The sequence below is a fragment of the Triticum aestivum genome, chromosome 5D (assembly GCF_018294505.1).
Source record: "Triticum aestivum cultivar Chinese Spring chromosome 5D, IWGSC CS RefSeq v2.1, whole genome shotgun sequence".
NCBI classification, from domain to species: Eukaryota; Viridiplantae; Streptophyta; class Magnoliopsida; order Poales; family Poaceae; genus Triticum; species Triticum aestivum.
The window spans coordinates 342654139-342678334 of NC_057808.1; the positions used below are offsets into that span (position 1 = coordinate 342654139).

Sequence of the window (24196 nt, forward strand, 5' to 3'; positions counted from 1 at the left end):
GGTGCACACCGCCAATGAAGCAGGTATGCGCATCTCTCATGTTGGTCAGGCCTCACTTCTTACACACAATTTTGGAAAACTGCATCTTTCTAATGTTCTTCGAGTTCCCTCTGCCACACCTAGTTTGTTGTCTATTCCTCAACTTACTCCTGATAATAATGTCCTTGCTGAGTTTCACCCTTTTCGTTTCTTTATCAAGGATCGGGACACGAGGGCGGTTCTGATTAGCGGTCGTCTTCGCCATGGCCTGTATGCACTTGACGCACTGCCCGCACCTCCTAGCAGTTTTCTCCTCAGGCGTTCAGTGGTGTTCGTGTGTCGCCTACGCACTGGCATGCGCGCCTTGGTCATCCTGCTCCTCCTATAGTTTGTCATGTGCTGCATCGTCATGAACTACCAGTTATGTCCAATAAAACTGCTGAAACTATCTGTGATGCCTGTCAGCAAGGCAAGAGTCACCAACTTCCTTTTTTAGAGTCTAGTCGTGTTGTGAAACATCCTCTTGAGCTTGTGTTTTCTGATGTATGGGGTCATGCCCAAACGTCTCACTACTAGGAAAAGGCCTACTAGTGGCGCACCAGTTTTGCCTACTAATGGCGCACTACTGGTGCGCCACTAGCACCACGCCACTAGTATTAAATACTAATGGCGCACCCCCGGTGCGCCATTAGTATACCAGATACTAATGGCGCACCTCTGGTGCGCCACTACTAACCCTTAGGTGCTCCACTAGTATTCCCTCTAGGTGCGCCACTAATAGCCTTATAGGTGCGCCACTAGTAATAAAGGAAGGTGCGCCACTAATAAGGGCTGAAATGCGCCACTAGTAATGTATTTGGAAAACAAAAAAAATCCAAATTTACAGAAAACAACCTATAAGGAAAAATTATTTAAAAACAAAAAATGAAATAGAATCATAATTTTTATTATAGTAAGAATATTACAATGTCTTTACAAGTATCCAATAAAAGAAAAATTACAAGGAAATAAAAGAAAATTCTAAAACTAATCTTCTAGTAATCTTTTCTTCTTTTTCTTTACTTTATCCTTGCAAAGAATGATAGAAATATGTGAGATTGAACATTGCAGAGAAGTGAAATTGAGCAATTATTTGCATCCGACATCGAAGATCTAAGATACCTTGAATCATAGACATGGGTCATTTCATGGAGCCAAGAGTCTATGGCATTCAGGATGCATAGTTCCCTGCCATTCAGGATGCATAGTTTATCAACATGGTCTGCTCTCAAAATCAATTTGGAATTCTCCAAGTATATTACTAAAATAAAGCTTCAGACTGCCACAAGTAAATTTCCAAGTACTACAAATTACAGTGAGTGATTCAGATAAACAAAGAATGACTGGAAGATGGCATTGGTTGATGACTTTGCTCTGTGCCAGCCAACTTTGAAAACATAGTAAGTGTACCTATACATACATATGAAACAGGTCGTGCATCCGCCAGAAAAGGAAACGAATCAAAATCAATACAGATCGTCTTTTTTTTTTAAACTGAAATCAATACAGATGGCAGCTAGTACAGATTGTCGCGAGAATGCCAGAGGCAAACTGAAACACACGCGAGAACTCTTGTTGCGAGAACGCCGTCGAGGGTGGGCGTCTTGAGGAAGAACTCGGAATGGTGCTGTAACATTTGGCAGTCAGTGTTTATATGACACAAAGATAATGATATGTTTCCATGAACACTAGATGACAGATCATCACTGGCACATACTGGTAATTAAATTGTTATTTTTGTAGACAACAAAAGATAACACTAGATGACAGATCATCACTGACGGCCGGTTTGGCTTTATTAACTTAAATAGCTCAACCTAAGAATTTGTAAGCATTCAACTCAAGTAATCAGTCGAGAAGGTACAAGAGCCTGCCATACATAGCAGCTCTGCTGCTCAAAACTCGTAAGCTTGTCAATTTCTTTCTGGAAAGAGTAACTGACCTGTGGCTGTGGGGATTGTCCTCAATGCAACTCCTTCAAAATATCAAGACTGTCTTCGATGCAAAGATGTGAATTCACCATCACCGGCCAGTAAAGTACATGTCGTCTTCCTGGCCACAGGCAAAACAAAAGGAAATGTTAGCAACTCTACAGCCCATAAATAAGGCAGCTACATGTTAAATAATCCATGGCGGATGATATAACAGCCATGGAGCACGCGATGGGGCAGATTAAAGTCGTGCACGCGGCAACCAGAACTCTGTTGGAAATATGCCCTAAAGGCAATAATAAATTGGTTATTATTATATTTCCTTGTTCATGATAATCGTTTATTATCCATGCTAGAATTGTATTAATAGGAAACTCAGATACATGTGTGGACACATAGACAACCCCATGTCCTTAGTAAGCCTCTAGTTGACTAGCTCGTTGATCAATAGATGGTTACGGTTTCCTGACCATGGACATTGGATGTCGTTGATAACGGGATCACATCATTAGGAGAATGATGTGATGGACAAGACCCAATCCTAAGCCTAGCACAAGATCGTGTAGTTCGTTTGCTAAGAGCTTTTCTAATGTCAAGTATCATTTCCTTAGACCATGAGATTGTGCAACTCCCGAATAACGTAGGAATGCTTTGGGTGTACCAAACGTCACAAGGTAACTGGGTGGCTATAAAGGTGCACTACAGGTATCTCCGAAAGTGTCTGTTGGGTTTGTTGGGAATCGTAGCATAATTTAAAATTTTCCTACGCTCACCAAGATGCATCTATGGAGTATACTAGCAACGAGGGGAAAGGAGTGCATCTACATACCCTTGTAGATCGCGAGCGGAAGCGTTCCAATGAACGTGGATGACGGAGTCGTACTCGCCGTGATCCAAATCACCGATGACCGAGTGCCGAACGGACGGCACCTCCGCGTTCAACACACGTACGGTGCAGCGACGTCTCCTCCTTCTTGATCCAGCAAGGGGGAAGGAGAGGTTGATGGAGATCCAGCAGCACGACGGCGTGGTGGTGGATGTAGCGGGTCTCCGGCAGGGCTGCGCCGAGCTTCTGCGAGAGAGAGAGGTGTTGCAGGGGAGGAGGGAGGCGCCCAAGGCTGTGTGTTGCTGCCCTCCCCCCTTTATATAGGCCCCCTGGGGGGGGGCCGGCCCAGGGAGATGGGATCTCCAAAGGGGGGCGGCGGCCAAAGGGGGGGAAAAGGGTGCCTTGCCCCCCAAGGCAAGGGGGAAGCTCCCCCCTAGGGTTCCCAACCCTAGGCGCATGGGGGAGGCCCAAGGGGGCGCCCCAGCCCACTAAGGGCTGGTTCCCTTCCACTTTCAGCCCACGGGGCCCTCCGGGATAGGTGGCCCCACCCGGTGGACCCCCGGGACCCTTCCGGTGGTCCCGGTACAATACCGGTAACCCCCGAAACTTTCCCGGTGGCCGAAACTTGACTTCCTATATATAATTCTTCACCTCCGGACTATTCTGGAACCTCTCATGACGTCCGGGATCTCATCCGGGACTCCGAACAACTTTCGGGTTTCCGCATACATATATCTCTACAACCCTAGCGTCACCGAACCTTAAGTGTGTAGACCCTACGGGTTCGGGAGACATGCAGACATGACCGAGACGCCTCTCCGGTCAATAACAAACAGCGGGATCTGGATACCCATGTTGGCTCCCACATGTTCCACGATGATCTCATCGGATGAACCACGGTGTCGAGGATTCAATCAATCCGTATGCAATTCCCTTTGTCAATCGGTATGTTACTTGCCCGAGATTCGATCGTCGGTATCCCAATACCTTGTTCAATCTCGTTACCGGCAAGTCTCTTTACTCGTACCGCAATGCATGATCCCGTGACTAACGCCTTAGTCACATTGAGCTCATTATGATGATGCATTACCGAGTGGGCCCAGAGATACCTCTCCGTCACACGGAGTGACAAATCCCAGTCTCGATCCGTGCCAACCCAACAGACACTTTCGGAGATACCCGTAGTGCACCTTTATAGTCACCCAGTTACGTTGTGACGTTTGGCACACCCAAAGCACTCCTACGGTATCCGGGAGTTGCACGATCTCATGGTCTAAGGAAAAGATACTTGACATTGGAAAAGCTCTAGCAAACGAAACTACACGATCTTTTATGCTATGCTTAGGATTGGGTCTTGTCCATCACATCATTCTCCTAATGATGTGACCCCGTTATCAATGACATCCAATGTCCATAGTCAGGAAACCATGACTATCTGTTGATCAACGAGCTAGTCAACTAGAGGCTTACTAGGGACACGTTGTGGTCTATGTATTCACACATGTATTACGATTTCCGGACAAAACAATTATAGCATGAATAATAGGCTATTATCATGAACAAAGAAATATAATAATAACCATTTATTATTGCCTCTAGGGCATATTTCCAACAGTCTCCCACTTGCACTAGAGTCAATAATCTAGTTACATAGTGATGAATCGAACACCCATTGCGTCCTGGTGTTGATCATGTTTTGCCCTAGGGAGAGGTTTAGTCAACGGAACTGCTACATTCAGGTCCGTATGTACTTTACAAATATCTATGTCTCCATTTTGAACACTTTCACGAATGGAGTTGAAGCGACGCTTGATATGCCTGGTCTTCCTGTGAAACCTGGGCTCCTTCGCAAGGGCAATAGCTCCAGTGTTGTCACAGAAGAGAGTCATCGGGCCCGACGCATTGGGAATCACCCCTAGGTCGGTAATGAACTCCTTCATCCAGACTGCTTCCTGTGCTGCCTCCGAGGCTGCCATGTACTCCGCTTCACATGTAGATCCCGCCACGACGCTTTGCTTGCAACTGCACCAGCTTACTGCTCCTCCATTCAAAATATACACGTATCCGGTTTGTGACTTCGAGTCATCCAGATCTGTGTCGAAGCTAGCGTCGACGTAACCCTTTACGACGAGCTCTTCGTCACCTCCATAAACGAGAAACATATCCTTAGTCCTCTTCAGGTACTTCAGGATATTCTTGACCGCTGTCCAGTGTTCCATGCCAGGATTACTTTGGTACCTTCCTACCAAACTTACGGCAAGGTTCACATCAGGTCTGGTACACAGCATGGCATACATAATAGACCCTATGGCCGAGGCATAGGGGATGACACTCATCTTTTCTATATCTTTTGCCGTGGTCGGGCATTGAGCCTTGCTCAATTGCACACCTTGCAATACAGGCAAGAACCCCTTCTTGGACTGATCCATACTGAACTTCTTCAATATCTTGTCAAGGTATGTACTCTGTGAAAGACCAATGAGGCGTCTTGATCTATCTCTATAGATCTTGATGCCTAATATATAAGCAGCTTCTCCAAGGTCCTTCATTGAAAAACACTTATTCAAATAGGCCTTTATACTTTCCAAGAATTCTATATCATTTCCCATCAATAATATGTCATCCACATATAATATGAGAAATGCTACAGAGCTCCCACTCACTTTCTTGTAAACACAGGCTTCTCCATAAGTCTGTGTGAACCCAAACGCTTTGATCATCTCATCAAAGCGAATGTTCCAACTCCGAGATGCTTGCACCAGCCCAGAGATTGAGCGTTGGAGCTTGCATACTTTGTTAGCATTCTTAGGATCGACAAAACCTTCCGGCTGCATCATATACAACTCTTCCTTAAGGAAGCCATTAAGGAATGCCGTTTTGACGTCCATCTGCCATATCTCATAATCATAGTATGCGGCAATTGCTAACATGATTCGGACGGACTTCAGCTTCGCTACGGGTGAGAAAGTCTCATCGTAGTCAACCCCTTGAACTTGTCGATAACCCTTAGCGACAAGTCGAGCTTTATAGATGGTCACATTACCATCCGCGTCCGTCTTCTTCTTAAAGATCCATTTGTTTTCTATGGCTCGCCGATCATCGGGCAAGTCAGTCAAAGTCCATACTTCGTTTTCATACATGGATCCTATCTCGGATTTCATGGCTTCTAGCCATTTGTCGGAATCCGGGCCCGCCATCGCTTCTTCATAGTTCGAAGGTTCACCGTTGTCTAACAACATGATTTCCAGGACAGGGTTACCGTACCACTCTGGTGCGGAACGCGTCCTTGTGGACCTACGAAGTTCGGTAACTTGATCCGAAGCTTCATGATCATCATCATTAACTTCCTCCCCAGTCGGTGTAGGCACCACAGGAACATTTTCCCGCGCTGCGCTACTTTCCGGTTCGGAAGGGGTGACTATCACCTCATCAAGTTCCACTTTCCTCCCACTCAATTCTTTCGAGAGAAACTCCTTCTCTAGAAAGGACCCGTTCTTGGCAACGAAGATCTTGCCCTCGGATCTGAGGTAGAAGGTATACCCAATAGTTTCCTTAGGGTATCCTATGAAGACACATTTTTCCGACTTGGGTTCGAGCTTTTCGGGTTGAAGTTTCTTGACATAAGCATCGCATCCCCAAACTTTTAGAAACGACGGCTTAGGTTTCTTCCCAAACCATAATTCATACGGTGTCGTCTCAACGGATTTCGACGGAGCCCTATTTAAAGTGAATGCGGCAGTCTCTAAAGCATAGCCCCAAAATGAGAGCGGTAAATCGGTAAGAGACATCATAGATCGCACCATATCCAATAGAGTGCGATTACGACGTTCGGACACACCATTTCTCTGAGGTGTTCCAGGCGGCGTGAGTTGTGAAATTATTCCACATTTCCTGAAGTGTGTACCAAATTCGTGACTTAAATATTCTCCACCACGATCTGATGGTAAGAATTTTATTTTTCTGTCACGTTGATTCTCAACTTCACTATGAAATTCCTTGAAATTTTCAAAGGTTTCAGACTTGTGTTTCATTAGGTAGACATACCCATATCTACTTAAATCATCAGTGAGAGTGAGAACATAACGATATCCTCCGCGAGCCTCAACACTCATTGGACCACACACATCGGTATGTATGATTTCCAATAAGTTGGTTGCTCGCTCCATTGTTCCGAAGAACGGAGTCTTGGTCATCTTACCCATGAGGCATGGTTCGCACGTGTCAAATGATTCGTAATCAAGAGACTCCAAAAGTCCATCTGCATGGAGCTTCTTCATGTGCTTGACACCAATGTGACCAAGGCGGCAGTGCCACAAGTATGTGGGACTATCGTTATCAACTTTACATCTTTTGGTATTCACACTATGAACATGTGTAACATCACGTTCGAGATTCATAAAAAATAAACCATTGACCAGCGGGGCATGACCATAAAACATATCTCTCAAATAAATAGAACAACCATTATTCTCGGATTTAAATGAGTAGCCATCTCGAATTAAACGAGATCCAGATACAATGTTCATGCTCAAAGCTAGCACTAAATAACAATTATTGAGGTTTAAAACTAATCCCGTGGGTAGATGCAGAGGTAGCGTGCCGATGACGATCACATCGACCTTGGAACCATTCCCGACGCGCATCGTCACCTCGTCCTACGCCAGTCTCCGTTTATTCCGTAGTTCCTGTTTTGAGTTACAAATATGAGCAACCGCACCGGTATCAAATACCCAGGAGCTACTACGAGTACTGGTAAGGTACACATCAATTACATGTATATCACATATACCTTTGGTGTTGCCGGCCTTCTTCTTGTCCGCTAAGTATTTGGGGCAGTTCCGCTTCCAGTGACCACTTCCCTTGCAATAAAAGCACTCAGTCTCGGGCTTGGGTCCATTCTTTGACTTCTTCCCAGTAACTGGTTTACCGGGCGCGGCAACTCCCTTGCCGTCCTTCTTAAAGTTCTTCTTACCCTTGCCCTTCTTGAACTTAGTGGTTTTATTCACCATCAACACTTGATGTTCTTTTCTGATCTCCCCTTCCGCTGATTTCAGCATTGAATATACCTCGGGAATGGTCTTTTCCATCCCCTGCATATTGTAGTTCATCACAAAGCTCTTGTAGCTTGGTGGAAGCGACTGAAGGATTCTGTCAATGACCGCGTCATCCGGGAGATTAACTCCCAGCTGAGACAAGCAGTTATGCAGCCCAGACATTCTGAGTATGTGCTCACTAACAGAACTGTTCTCCTCCATTTTACAGCTGAAGAACTTGTCGGAGACATCATATCTCTCGACCCGGGCATGAGCTTGGAAAACCAATTTCAGCTCCTCGAACATCTCATATGCTCCATGTTTCTCAAAACGATTTTGGAGACCCGATTCTAGGCTGTAAAGCATGCCGCACTGAACGAGGGAGTAATCATCAGCACGCTGCTGCCAAGCGTTCATAACGTCTTGGTTTTGTGGGATTGGTGCTTCACCTAGCGTTGCTTCTAGGACATAATCTTTCTTGGCTACTATGAGGATGATCCTCAGGGTCCGGACCCAGTCCGTATAGTTGCTGCCATCATCTTTCAGCTTGGTTTTCTCTAGGAACGCGTTGAAATTGAGGACAACGTTGGCCATTTGATCTACAATACATAGTGTAAAGATTTTAGACTAAGTTCATGATAATTAAGTTCATCTAATCAAATTATTTAATGAACTCCCACTCAGATAGACATCCCTCTAGTCATCTAAGTGAAACATGATCCGAATTCAACTAGGCGGTGTCCGATCATCACGTGAGACGGACTAGTCAAGATCGGTGTACATCTCCATGTTGATCGTATCTTCTATACGACTCATGCTCGACCTTTCGGTCCTCCGTGTTCCGAGGCCATGTCTGTACATGCTAGGCTCGTCAAGTCAACCTAAGTGTATTGCGTGTGTTCCGAAGCCATGTCTGTACATGCTAGGCTCGTCAACACCCGTTGTATTCGAACGTTAGAATCTATCACACCCGATCATCACGTGGTGCTTCGAAACAACGAACCTTCGCAACGGTGCACAGTTAGGGTGAACACTTTCTTGAAAATATTATAAGGGATCATCTTACTTACTACCGTCGTTCTAAGCAAATAAGATGCAAAAATGTGATAAACATCACATGCAATCAAATAGTGACATGATATGGCCAATATCATTATGCTCCTTTGATCTCCATCTTCGGGGCACCATGATCATCTTCGTCACCGGCATGACACCATGATCTCCATCATCATGATCTCCATCATTGTGTCTTCATGAAGTCGTCACACCAACGATTACTTCTACTTCTATGGCTAACGCGTTTAGCAACAAAGTAAAGTAATTTACATGGCGTTATTCAATGACACGCAGGTCATGCAAAATAATGAAGACAACTCCTATGGCTCCTGCCGGTTGTCATACTCATCGACATGCAAGTCGTCATTCCTATTACAAGAATATGATCAATCTCATACATCACATATATCATTCATCACATCTTCTGGCCATATCACATCACATAGCACTTGCTGCAAAAACAAGTTAGACGTCCTCTAATTGTTGTTGCAAGTTTTTACGTGGTTTGTAGGTTTCTAGCAAGAACGTTTTCTTACCTACGTATGACCACAACGTGATTTGCCAATTTCTATTTACCCTTCATAAGGACCCTTTTCATCGAATCCGTTCCGACTAAAGTAGGAGAGACAGACACCCGCTAGCCACCTAATGCAACTAGTGCATGTCAGTCGGTGGAACCTGTCTCACGTAAGCGTACGTGTAAGGTCGGTCCGGGCCGCTTCATCCTACAATGCCGCCGAAACAAGAAACGACTAGTAGCAGCAAGAAGAATTGGCAAACTCAACGCCCACAACTGCTTTGTGTTCTACTCGTGCATAGTAACTACGCATAGGCCTGGCTCATGATGCCACAGTTGGGAATCGTAGCATAATTTAAAATTTTCCTACGCTCACCAAGATGCATCTATGGAGTATACTAGCAACGAGGGGAAAGGAGTGCATCTACATACCCTTGTAGATCGTGAGCGGGAGCGTTCCAATGAACGTGGATGACGGAGTCGTACTCGCCGTGATCCAAATCACCGATGACCGAGTGCCGAACGGACGGCACCTCCGCGTTCAACACACGTACGGTGCAGCGACGTCTCCTCCTTCTTGATCCAGCAAGGGGGAAGGAGAGGTTGATGGAGATCCAGCAGCACGACGGCGTGGTGGTGGATGTAGCGGGTCTCCGGCAGGGCTGCGCCGAGCTTCTGCGAGAGAGAGAGAGGTGTTGCAGGGGAGGAGGGAGGCGCCCAAGGCTGTGTGTTGCTGCCCTCCCTCCCCCCTTTATATAGGCCCCCTGGGGGGGCGCCGGCCCAGGGAGATGGGATCTCCAAGGGGGGCGGCGGCCAAAGGGGGGGAAAGGGGTGCCTTGCCCCCCAAGGCAAGGGGGAAGCCCCCCTAGGGTTCCCAACCCTAGGCGCATGGGGGGAGGCCCAAGGGGGGCGCCCCAGCCCACTAAGGGCTGGTTCCCTTCCACTTTCAGCCCACGGGGCCCTCCGGGATAGGTGGCCCCACCCGGTGGACCCCCGGGACCCTTCCGGTGGTCCCGGTACAATACCGGTAACCCCCGAAACTTTCCCGGTGGCCGAAACTTGACTTCCTATATATAATTCTTCACCTCCGGACCATTCCGGAACCTCTCGTGACGTCCGGGATCTCATCCGGGACTCCAAACAACTTTCGGGTTTCCGCATACAAATATCTCTACAACCCTAGCGTCACCGAACCTTAAGTGTGTAGACCCTACGGGTTCGGGAGACATGCAGACATGACCGAGACGCCTCTCCGGTCAATAACCAACAGCGGGATCTGGATACCTATGTTGGCTCCCACATGTTCCACGATGATCTCATCGGATGAACCACGGTGTCGAGGATTCAATCAATCCGTATGCAATTCCCTTTGTCAATCGGTATGTTACTTGCCCGAGATTCGATCGTCGGTATCCCAATACCTTGTTCAATCTCGTTACCGGCAAGTCTCTTTACTCGTACCACAATGCATGATCTCGTGACTAACGCCTTAGTCACATTGAGCTCATTATGATGATGCATTACCGAGTGGGCCCAGAGATACCTCTCCGTCACACCGAGTGACAAATCCCAGTCTCGATCCGTGCCAACCCAACAGACACTTTCGGAGATACCCGTAGTGCACCTTTATAGTCACCCAGTTACGTTGTGACGTTTGGCACACCCAAAGCACTCCTACGGTATCCGGGAGTTGCACGATCTCATGGTCTAAGGAAAAGATACTTGACATTGGAAAAGCTCTAGCAAACGAAACTACACGATCTTTTATGCTATGCTTAGGATTGGGTCTTGTCCATCACATCATTCTCCTAATGATGTGACCCCGTTATCAATGACATCCAATGTCCATAGTCAGGAAACCATGACTATCTGTTGATCAACGAGCTAGTCAACTAGAGGCTTACTAGGGACACGTTGTGGTCTATGTATTCACACATGTATTACGATTTCCGGACAATACAATTATAGCATGAATAATAGGCTATTATCATGAACAAAGAAATATAATAATAACCATTTATTATTGCCTCTAGGGCATATTTCCAACAGGGTTGGCACGAATCGAGACTGGGATTTGTCACTCCGTGTAAACGGAGAGGTATCTCAGGGCCCACTCGGTAGGACATCATCATAATGTGCACAATGTGACCAAGGAGTTGATCACGGGATGATGTGTTACGGAACGAGTAAAGAGACTTGCCGGTAACGAGATTGAACAAGGTATCGGGATACCGACGATCGAATCTCGGGCAAGTACCATACCGATAGACAAAGGGAATTGTATACGGGATTGATTGAATCCTCGACATCGTGGTTCATCCGATGAGATCATCGAGGAGCATGTGGGAGCCAACATGGGTATCCAGATCCCGCTGTTGGTTATTGACCGGAGAGTCGTCTCGGTCATGTCTACCTGTCTCCCGAACCCGTAGGGTCTACACACTTAAGGTTCGTTGACGCTAGGGTTATAGAGATATTAGTATGCGGTAACCCGAAAGTTGTTCGGAGTCCCGGATGAGATCCCGGACGTCACGAGGAGTTCCGGAATGGTCTAGAGGTAAAGACTTATATATGGGAAGTCTTATTTTGGTCGCAGGAAAAGTTTCGCACTTTATCGGTATTGTACCGGGAGTGCCGAAAGGGGTCCGGGGGTCCACCAAGGGGGTCCACCAGCCCCGGGGGGCCACATGGGCTGTAGGGGGTGCGCCTTGGCCTATATGGGCCAAGGGCACCAGCCCCAAGAGGCCCATGCGCCAAGAGATAAGAAAAAGGGAGAGTCCTAAAGGGGGAAGGCACATCCGAGGTGCCTTGGGGAGGAAGGACTCCTCCCTGGCCGCACCCTTCCTTGGAGGAAGGGCCAAGGCTGCGCCCCCCTCTCCCTTGGCCCTATATATAGTGGGGGGGAGGGAGGGCAGCAATACCTAAGCCCTGGCGCCTCCCTCTCCCTCCCGTGACACCTCTTCCTCCCCGCTTGCGCTTGGCGAAGCCCTGCCGGGATCCCGCTACTTCCACCACCACGGCGTCGTGCTGCTGGATCTCCATCAACCTCTCCTCCCCCCTTGCTGGATCAAGAAGGAGGAGACGTCGCTGCTCCGTACGTGTGTTGAACGCGGAGGTGTCGTCCGTTCGGCGCTAGGATCATCGGTGATTTGGATCACGACGAGTACGACTCCATCAACCCCGTTCTCTTGAACGCTTCCGCTCGCGATCTACAAGGGTATGTAGATGCACTCCTCTCTCTCGTTGCTAGATGACTCCATAGATTGATCTTGGTGATGCGTAGAAAATTTTGAATTTCTGCTACGTTCCCCAACAGTGGCATCATGAGCTAGGTCTATGCGAAGTTTCTATGCACGAGTAGAACACAAAGTAGTTGTGGGCGTACATGTTGCCAATTCTTCTTGCCGCTACTAGTCTTATCTTGTTTCGGCGGCATTGTGGGATGAAGCGGCCCGGACCGACCTTACACGTACGCTTACGTGAGACAGGTTCCACCGACTGACATGCACTAGTTGCATAAGGTGGCTAGCGGGTGTCTGTCTCTCCCACTTTAGTCGGAACGGATTCGATGAAAAGGGTCCTTATGAAGGGTAAATAGAAATTGGCATATCACGTTGTGGCTTTACGTAGGTAAGAAACGTTCTTGCTAGAAACCTATACAAGCCACGTAAAAACTTGCAACAACAATTAGAGGACGTCTAACTTGTTTTTGCAGCATGTGCTATGTGATGTGATATGGCCAGAAGATATGATGAATGATATATGTGATGTATGAGATTGATCATATTCTTGTAATAGGGATCACGACTTGCATGTCGATGAGTATGACAACCGGCAGGAGCCATAGGAGTTGTCTTTATTTTTTGTATGAACTGCGTGTCATTGAATAACGCCATGTAAATTACTTTACTTTATTGCTAAGCACGTTAGCCATAGAAGTAGAAGTAATCGTTGGCGTGACAACTTCATGAAGACACAATGATGGAGATCATGATGATGGGGATCATGGTGTCATGCCGGTGACAAAGATGATCATGGTGCCCCGAAGATGGAGATCAAAGGAGCAAAATGATATTGGCCATATCATGTCACTATTTGATTGCATGTGATGTTTATAATGTTATGCATCTTATTTGCTTAGAACGACGGTAGTAAGTAAGATGATCCCTCACTAAAAAAATTCAAGAGACGTGTTCCCCCTAACTGTGCACCGTTGCGAAGGTTCGTTGTTTCGAAGCACCACGTGATGATCGGGTGTGATAGATTCTAACGTTCGAATACAACGGGTGTTGACGAGCCTAGCATGTACAGACATGGCCTCGGAACACATGCAAAACACTTAGGTTGACTTGACGAGCCTAGCATGTACAGACATGGCCTCGGAACACAAGAGACCGAAAGGTCGAGCATGAGTCGTATAGAAGATACGATCAACATGGAGATGTTCACCGATGATGACTAGTCCGTCTCACGTGATGATCGGACACGGCCTAGTTTGACTCGGATCATGTATCACTTAGATGACTAGAGGGATGTCTATCTGAGTGGGAGTTCATTAATCAGATGAACTTAATTATCATGAACATAGTCAAAAGGTCTTTGCAAATTATGTCATACGCTTTAGTTCTACTGTTTAAGATATGTTCCTAGAGAAAATTTAGTTAAAAGTTGGTAGTAGCAATTATGCAGACTGGGTCCGTAAACTGAGGATTGTCCTCATTGCTGCACAGAAGGCTTATGTCCTTAATGCACCGCTCGGTGTGCTGAACCTCAGCGTCGTCTGTAGATGTTGCGAAACATCTGACATACACGTTTTGATGACTAAGTGATAGTTCTAATGGTTTAGAATTGTGGCACCAAAGACGTTTATGAAACATCACAGAACATATGAGATGTTCCGAAGACTGAAATTGGGATTTCAGACTAGTGCCCACGTCAAGAGGTATGAGACCTCTGACAAGTTTCTTAAGCCTGCAGACTAAGGGAGAAAAGCTCAATCGTTGAGCATGTGCTCAGATTGTCTGAGTGCCACAATCGCTTGAATCGAGTGGGAGTTAATCTCCCAGATGAGATAGTGATAGTTCTCCATAGTCACTGCCACCAAGCTAGTAGAGCTTCGTGATGAACTATAACATATCAGGGATAGTTATGATGATCCTTGAGCTATTCGCGATGTTTGACACCGCGAAAGTAGAAATCAAGAAGGAGCATCAATTGTTGATGGTTAGTAAAACCACTAGTTTAAGAAGGGCAAGGGCAAAAGGGATACTTCATGAAACAGCAAGTCATTTGCTGCTCTAGTGAAGAATCCCAAGGTTGAACCCAAACCCGAGACTAAGTGCTTCTGTAATGAGAGGAACGGTCACTGAAGCAGTACTACCCTAGATACTTGGTAGATGAGAAGGCAGGCAAGGTCGACAGAAGTATATTGGATATACATTATATGAATGTGTACTTTACTAGTACTCCTAGCAGCACCAGGGTATTAGATACCGGTTCGGTTGCTAAGTGTTATTAACTCGAAATAAAAGCTGCGGAATAAATGGAGACTAGCTAAAGGTGAGATGACGATGTGTGTTGGAAGTGTTTCCAAGGTTGATGTGATCAAGCATCGCATGCTCCCTCTACCGTCGAGATTTGGTGTTTGCGTTGAGCATGATTGGATTATGTTTATCGCAATACGGTTATTCATTTAAGGAGAATAATGGTTACTCTGTTTATTTGAATAATACCTTCAATGGTCTTGCACCTAAAATGAATCTCGATCGTAGTGATACACATGTTCGTGCCAAAAGATATAAAATAGTAATGATAGTTCCACATACTTGTGGCACTGCCATTTGAGTCATATTGGTATAGAACGCATGAAGAAGCTCCATGTAGATGGATCTTTGGACTCACTCGTTTTTGAACAGATTGAGACATGCGAACCATGTCTATTGGTATATATGCATGAAGAAACTCCATGCAGATGGATCGTTTGGACTCACTTGATTTTGAATCACTTGAGACATGCAAATCATACCACATGGGCAGGATGACTGAAAGTCCTCGTTTTCAGGAAGATGGAACAAGAGAGCAACTTATTGGAAGTGATGCATTTTGATGTATGCAGTCCAATGAGTGCTGAGGCATGCAGTGGATATCGTTATGTTCTTATTTCACAGAGGATTTGAGTAGATGCTGAGTGTATTTACTTGATGAAACACAAGTCTGAATTATTGAAAGGTTCAAGTAATTTCAGAGTGAAGTTGAAGATCGTCGTGACAAGAGGATAAAATGTCTGTGATATGATCATAGAGATGAGTATCTGAGTTACGAGTTTGGCACACAATTAAGACATTGTGGAAAGTGTTTCACAATTAATACCGCCTGGAACACCATAGTGTGATGGTGTGTCCGGACATCATAGCTGCACCCTATTGGATATGGTGCATACCATGATGTCTCTTATCAAATTACCACTATCGTTTGTGGGTTAGGCATTAGAGACAACCGCATTCACTTTAGAAGGGGCACCACGCAATTCCGTTGAGACGACACCGTTTAGAGAAACCTAAGTTGTCGTTTCTTAAAAGTTTGGGGCTGCGATGCTTATGTGAAAAAGTTTCAGGCTGATAAGCTCGAACCCTAAAGCGGATAAATACATCTTCATAGAGAACCCAAAACAGTTGGGTATACCTCCTATTTCAGATCTGGAAGCAAAAGTAATTGCTTGTAGGAACGGGTCCTTTCTCGAGGAAAAGTTTCTCTCGAAAGAATTGAGTGGGAGGATGGTGGAGACTTGATAAGGTTATTGAACCATGACTTCAACTAGTGTGTAGCAGGGCACAGGAAGTTGTTCCTGTGGCACCTACACCAATTGAAGTGGAAGCTTATGATAGTGATCATGAAACTTCGGATCAAGTCACTACCAAACCTCATAGGACGACGAGGATGCGTACTACTTCAGAGTGGTACGTGATCCTGTCTTGGAAGTCATGTTGCTAGACAACAATGAACCTACGAGCTATGGAGAAGCGATGGTGGGCCCGGATTCCGACGAATGGCTTGAGGACATGAAATCCGAGAGAGGATCCATGTATAAAAGCAAAGTACAGACTTTGGAAGAATTACTTGATAGTCGTAAGGCTGTTGGGTGCAGATGGATTTTAAAAGGAAGACAGACAATGATGGTAAGTGTCACCATTAAGAAAGCTCGGCTTGTCGTTAAGATGTTTTCCGACAAGTTCAAGGAATTGACTACGATGAGACTTTCTCACTCGTAGCGATGCTAAGAGTCTGTTGGAATTGTATTAGCGGTTACTGCATTATTTATGAAATCTTGCAGATAGGATATCAAAACATTGTTTCCTCGACGATTTTCTTGAGGAAAGGTTGTATGTGATACAACCAGAAGGTTTTGTCAATCCTAAAAGATGCTAACAAGTATGCAAAGCTCCAGCAATCCTTCTAAGGACTGGAGAAGCATCTCGGAGTTGGAATGTACGCTTTGATGAGATGATAAAAAAATTTGGGTTTATACAAAGTTTGTTAGAAACTTGTATTTACAATAAAGTGAGTGGGAGCGCTGCAACATTTCTGATAAGTATATGTGAATGACATATTGTTGATCCGAAATGATGTAAAATTTCTGGAAAGCATAAAGGGTTGTTTGAAAGGAGTTTTTTCAAAGGAAGACCTGGATAAAAGCTGCTTACATATTGGGCATCAAGATCTATAGAGATAGATCAAGACGCCCGATGATACTTTCAAAGAACGCACACCTTGACATAATTTTGAAAGAGTTCAAAATAGATCAGCAAAGAAAGAGTTCTTGGCTGTGTTACAAGGTGTGAGTATTGAGTAAGACTCAAGACCTGACCACAGCAGAAGATAGAGAAAGGACGAAGGTCGTCCCCTATGCTTTAGACGTAGGTGTTGGGAATCGTAGAATAATTTAAAATTTTCCTACGCTCACCAAGATGCATCTATGGAGTCTACTAGCAACGAGGGGAAAGGAGTGCATCTACATACCCTTGTAGATCACGAGCGGAAGCGTTCCAATGAACATGGATGATGGAGTCGTACTCGCCGTGATCCAAATCACCGATGACCGAGTGCCGAACGGACGGCACCTCCGCGTTCAACACACGTACGGTGCAGCGACGTCTCCTCCTTCTTGATCCAGCAAGGGGGAAGGAGAGGTTGATGGAGATCCAACAGCACGACGGCGTGGTGGTGGATGTAGCGGGTCTCCGGCAGGGCTTCGCCAAGCTTCTGCGAGAGAGAGAGAGAGGTGTTGCAGGGGAGGAGGGAGGCGCCCAAGGCTTAGATATTGCTGCCCTCCCTTCCCCCCACTATATATAGGGCCAAGGGAGAGGGGGGCGCAGCCTTGCCCCTTCCTCCAAGGAAGGGTGCGGCCAGGGGGGAGTCCTTCCCCCCCAAGGCACCTCGGAGGTGCCTTCCCCCTTTAGGACTCTCCCTTTTTTCTTATCTCTTGCGCATGGGCCTCTTGGGGCTGGTGCCCTTGGCCCATATAGGCCAAGGCGCACCCCTTACAGCCCATGTGGCCCCCCGGGGCTGGTGGACCCCCGGACCCCTTTCGGCACTCCCGGTACAATACCGATAAAGCGCGAAACTTTTCCGGCGACCAAAATAAGACTTCCCATATATAAATCTTTACCTCCGGACCATTCCGGAACCTCTCGTGACGTCCGGGATCTCATCCGGGACTCCGAACAACTTTCGGGTTTCCGCATACATATATCTCTACAACCCTAGCGTCACCGGACCTTAAGTGTGTAGACCCTACGGGTTCGGGAGACATGCAGACATGACCGAGACGCCTCTCCGGTCAATAACCAACAGCGGGATCTGGATACCCATGTTGGCTCCCACATGTTCCACGATGATATCATCGGATGAACCACGGTGTCGAGGATTCAATCAATCCGTATGCAATTCCCTTTGTCAATCGGTATGTTACTTGCCCGAGATTCGATCGTCGGTATCCCAATACCTTGTTCAATCTCGTTACCGGCAAGTCTCTTTACTCGTACCGCAATGCATGATCCCGTGACTAACGCCTTAGTCACATTGAGCTCATTATGATGATGCATTACCGAGTGGGCCCAGAGATACCTCTCCGTCACACGGAGTGACAAATCCCAGTCTCGATCCGTGCCAACCCAACAGACACTTTCGGAGATACCCGTAATGCACCTTTATAGTCACCCAGTTACGTTGTGACGTTTGGCACACCCAAAGCACTCCTACGGTATCCGGGAGTTGCACGATCTCATGGTCTAAGGAAAAGATACTTGACATTGGAAAAGCTCTAGCAAACGAAACTACACGATCTTTTATGCTATGCTTAAGTTGGGTCTTGTCCATCACATCATTCTCCTAATGATGTGATCCCGTTATCAATGACATCCAATGTCCATAGTCAGGAAACCATGACTATCTGTTGATCAACGAGCTAGTCAACTAGAGGCTTACTAGGGACAGGTTGTGGTCTATGTATTCACACATGTATTACGATTTCCGGACAATACAATTATAGCATGAATAATAGACAATTACCATGAACAAAGAAATATAATAATAACCATTTATTATTGCCTCTAGGGCATATTTCCAACAGTCTCCCACTTGCACTAGAGTCAATAATCTAGTTCACATCACCATGTGATTAACACTCACTGGTCACATCACCATGTGACCAACATCTAAAGAGTTTACTAGAGTCAACGATCTAGTTCACATCACTATGTGATTATCACTCAATGTGTTCTGGTTTGGTCATGTTATGCTTGTGAGAGAGGTTATTAGTCAACGGGTCTGAACCTTTCAGAACCGTGTGCTTTACGAATATCTATGTCATCTTGTGGATGCTACCACGCGCTATTTGGAGCCATTTCAAATAATTGCTCTACTATACGAATCCGGTTTACTACTCAGAGTCATCCGGATTAGTGTCAAAGTTCGCATCGACGTAACCCTTTACGACGAACTCCTTTCCACCTCCATAATCGAGAAAATTCCTTAATCCACTAGGTGCTAAGGATAAGTTCGACCGCTGTCATGAGATCCTTTCCCGGATCACCATTGTACCCTCTTGACCAACTCATGGCAAGGCACACTACATGTGCGGTACACAGCATAGCATACTATAGAGCCTATGTCTAAAGCATAGGGGACGACCTTCGTCCTTTCTCTATCTTCTGCTGTGGTCAGGTCTTGAGTCTCACTCAATACTCACACCTTGTAACACAGCCAAGAACTCCTTCTTTGCTGATCTATTTTGAACTCTTTCAAAATCATGTCAAGGTGTGCTGTCTTTTGAAAGTATCATCAGGCGTCTTGATCTATCTCTATGGATCTTGATGCCCAATATGTAAGTAGCTTTATCCAGGTCTTCCTTTGAAAAACTCCTTTCAAACAACCCTTTATGCTTTCCAGAAATTTTACATCATTTCGGATCATCAATATGTCATTCACATATACTTATCAGAAATGTTGTAGCGCTCCCACTCACTTTATTGTAAATACAAGTTTCTAACAAACTTTGTATAAACCCAAAAACTTTGATCACCCCATCAAAGCGTATATTCTGACTCCGAGATGCTTGCTCTGATCCATGGAAGGATCGCTGGAGCTAGCATACCTTTTAGCATCCTTAGGATCGACAAAACCTTTCTGATTGTATCACATACAACCTTTCCTTACGAAAACTGGTAAGGAAACTTGTTTTGACATCCATCTGCCAGATTTCATAAATGTAGCTAATGCTAACATGATTCCGACGGACCTAAGCATCGCTACGGATGAGAAAAACTCATCGTAGTCAACTCCTTGAACTTGTGAAAATACTCTTTGCCACAAGTCGAGCTTCATAGACGGTAACATTACCGTCCATGTCCGTCTTCTTCTTAAAGATCCATTTATCTCAATGGCTTGCCGATCATCGGGCAAGTTCACCAAAGTCCATGCTTTGTTCTGATACATGGATTCTATCTCGGATTTCATGGCCTCGAGCCATTCGTCGGAATATGGGCCTACCATCGCTTCTCCATAGCTCGTAGGTTCATTGTTGTCTAGCAACATGACTTCCAAGACAGGATCACGCATTACTCTGAAGTAGTGCGCATCCTCGTCATCCTACGAGGTTTGGTAGTGACTTGATCCGAAGTTTCATGATCACTATCATAAGCTTCCACTTCAATTGGTGTAGGTGCCACAGGAACAACTTCCTGTGCCCTGCTACACACTAGTTGAAGCGACGGTTCAATAACCTTATCAAGTCTCCACCATCCTCCCACTCAATTCTTTCGAGAGAAACTTTTCCTCGAGAAAGGACTCGTTTCTAGAAGCAATTACTTTTGCTTCCAGATAGGAGGTATACCCAACTGTTTTTGGGTATTCTATGAAGATGCATTTATCCGCTTTGGGTTCGAGCTTATCAGCCTGAAACTTTTTCACATAAGCATCGCAGCCCCAAACTTTTAAGAAACGACAACTTAGGTTTCTATAAACGGTGTCGTCTCAACGGAATTGCGTGGTGCCCCTTTTAAAGTGAATGCGGTTGTCTCTAATGCCTAACCCATAAATGATAGTGGTAATTTGATAAGAAACATCATGGTATGCACCATATCCAATAGGGTGCAGTTATGATGTTCGGACACACCATCACACTATGGTGTTCCAGGCGGTATTAATTGTGAAACACTTTCCACAATGTCTCAATTGTGTGCCAAACTCGTATCTCAGATACTCATCTCTATGATCATATCACAGACATTTTATCCTCTTGTCACGATGATCTTCAACTTCACTCTGAAATTGCTTGAACCTTTCAATAATTCAGACTAGTGTTTCATCAAGTAAATACACTCAGCATCTACTCAAATCATCTGTGAAGTAAGAACATAACGATATCCACTGCATGCCTCAGCATTCATTGGACTGCATACATCAAAATGTATTACTTCCAATAAATTGCTCTCTTGTTCCATCTCACTGAAAACGAGGCCTTTCAGTCATCTTGCCCATGTGGTATGATTTGCATGTCTCAAGTGATTCATAATCAAGTGAGTCCAAACGATCCATCTGTATGGAGTTTCTTCATGCATATATACCAATAGACATGGTTCGCATGTCTCAATCTTTTCAAAAATGAGTGAGTCCAAAGATCCACCTACATGGAGCTTCTTCATGCGTTCTACACCAATATGACTCAAGTGGCAGTGCCACAAGTATGTGGTACTATCATTACTATCTTATATCTTTTGGCATGAACATGTGTATCACTACGATCGAGATTCATTTTAGGTGCAAGACCATTGAAGGTATTATTCAAATAAACAGAGTAACCATTATTCTCCTTAAATGAATAACCGTTTTGCGGTAAACATAATCCAATCATGTTCAGCGCAACCACCAAATCTCGATAGTAGAGGGAGCATGCGATGCTTGATCACATCAACCTTGGAAACACTTCCAACGCACATCGTCATCTCACCTTTAGCTAGTCTCCGTTTATTCCGCAGCTTTTATTTCGAGTTACTAACACTTAGCAACCGAACCAGTATCTAATACCCTGGTGCTGCTAGGAGTACTAGTAAAGTACACATTCATATAACGTATATCCAATATACTTCTGTCGACCTTGCCTGCCTTCTCATCTACCAAGTATCTAGGGTAGTACTGCTTCAGTGACCGTTCCTCTCATTACAGAAGCACTTAGTCTCGGGTTTGGGTTCAACCTTGGGATTCTTCACTAGAGCAGCAAACGACTTGCTGTTTCATGAAGTATCCCTTTTGCCCTTGCCCTTCTTAAACTAGTGGTTTTACTAACCATCAACAATTGATGCTCCTTCTTGATTTCTACTCTCGCGGTGTCAAACATCGCGAATAGCTCAAGGATCATCATAACCATCCTTGATATGTTATAGTTCATCACGAAGCTCTACTAGCTTGGTGGCAGTGACTATGGAGAACTATCACTATCTCATCTGGGAGATTAACTCCCACTCGATTCAAGCGACTGTGGCACTCAGACAATCTGAGCACACTCTCAACGATTGAGCTTTTCTCCCTTAGTTTGCAGGCTTAAGAAACTTGTCAGAGGTCTCATACCTCTTGACGTGGGCACTAGTCTGAAATCCCAATTTCAGTCTTCGGAACATCTCACATGTTCTGCGACGTTTCAAAAACGTCTTTGGTGTCACAATTCTAAACCGCACTGAACTATCACGTAGTCATCAAAACGTGTATGTCAGATGTTTCGTAACATCTACAAACGACGCTGAGGTTCAGCACACCGAGCGGTGCATTAAGGGCATAAGCCTTCTGTGTAGCAATGAGGACAATCCTCAGTTTACGGACCCAGTCCGCATAATTGCTACTACCAACTTTCAACTAAATTTTCTCTAGGAACATATCTTAACCAGTAGAACTAAAGCGCAAGCTATGACATAATTTGCAAATACCTATTTGACTATGTTCATGATAATGAAGTTCATCTGATTATGAACTCCCACTCAGATAGACATCCCTCTAGTCATCTAAGTGAAACATGATCCGAGTTTAACTAGGCCGTGTCCGATCATCACGTGAGACGGACTAGTCAAGATCGGTGAACATCTCCATGTTGATCGTATCTTCTATACGACTCATGCTCGACCTTTCGGTCCTCCGTGTTCCGAGGCCATGTCTGTACATGCTGGGCTCGTCAAGTCAACCTAAGTGTATTGCGTGTGTTCCGAGGCCATGTCTGTACATGCTAGGCTCGTCAACACCCGTTGTATTCGAACGTAAGAATCTATCACACCCGATCATCACGTGGTGCTTCGAAACGACGAACCTTTGCAACGGTGCACAGTTAGGGTGAACACTTTCTTGAAAATATTATAAGGGATCGTCCTACTTGCTACCGTCGTTCTAAGCAAATAAGATGCTAAAACATGATAAACATCACATGCAATCAAATAGTGACATGATATGGCCAATATCATTATGCTCCTTCGATCTCCATCTTCGGGGCACCATGATCATCTTTGTCACCGGCATGACACCATGATCTCCATCATCATGATCTCCATCATTGTGTCTTCATGAAGTCGTCACGCCAACGATTACTTCCACTTCTATGGCTAACTCGGTTAGCAACAAAGTAAAGTAATTTACATGGCGTTATTCAATGACTCGCAGGTCATGCAAAATAATAAAGACAACTCCTATGGCTCCTGCCGGTTGTCATACTCATCGACATGCAAGTCGTGATTCCTATTACAAGAATATGATCAATCTCATACATCACATATATCATTCATCACATCTTCTGGTCATATCATATCACATAGCACTTGCTGCAAAAACAAGTTAGACGTCCTCTAATTGTTGTTGCAAGTTTTTACGTGGTTTGTAGGTTTCTAGCAAGAACGTTTCTTACCTACGTATGACCACAATGTGATTTGCCAATTTCTATTTACCCTTCATAAGGACCCTTTTCATCGAATCCGTTCCGACTAAAGTAGGAGAGACAGACACCCGCTAGCCACCTAATGCAACTAGTGCATGTCAGTCGGTGGAACCTGTCTCACGTAAGAGTACGTGTAAGGTCGGTCCGGGCCGCTTCATCCTACAATGCCGCCGAAACAAGAAAAGACTAGTAGCGGCAAGAAGAATTGGCAAACTCAACGCCCACAACTACTTTGTGTTCTACTTGTGCATAGTAACTACGCATAGACCTGGCTCATGATGCCACTGTTGGGAATCGTAGCATAATTTAAAATTTTCCTACGCTCACCAAGATGCATCTATGGAGTCT

At 45.3% G+C, this 24196-nt stretch overlaps 1 long non-coding RNA gene across 1 annotated transcript in view; it reads right to left on the minus strand.

Annotated features, from left to right (window-relative positions):
• Positions 1–941: 941 nt before the first annotated feature.
• LOC123124861 (uncharacterized) overlaps positions 942–24196 on the minus strand; it is a 28421-nt gene continuing 5166 nt past the window's right edge. The window contains exon 3 of the long non-coding RNA XR_006461237.1: positions 942–2066. This is a non-coding gene — a long non-coding RNA (uncharacterized lncRNA). The remainder of the gene's footprint in view (positions 2067–24196) is intronic.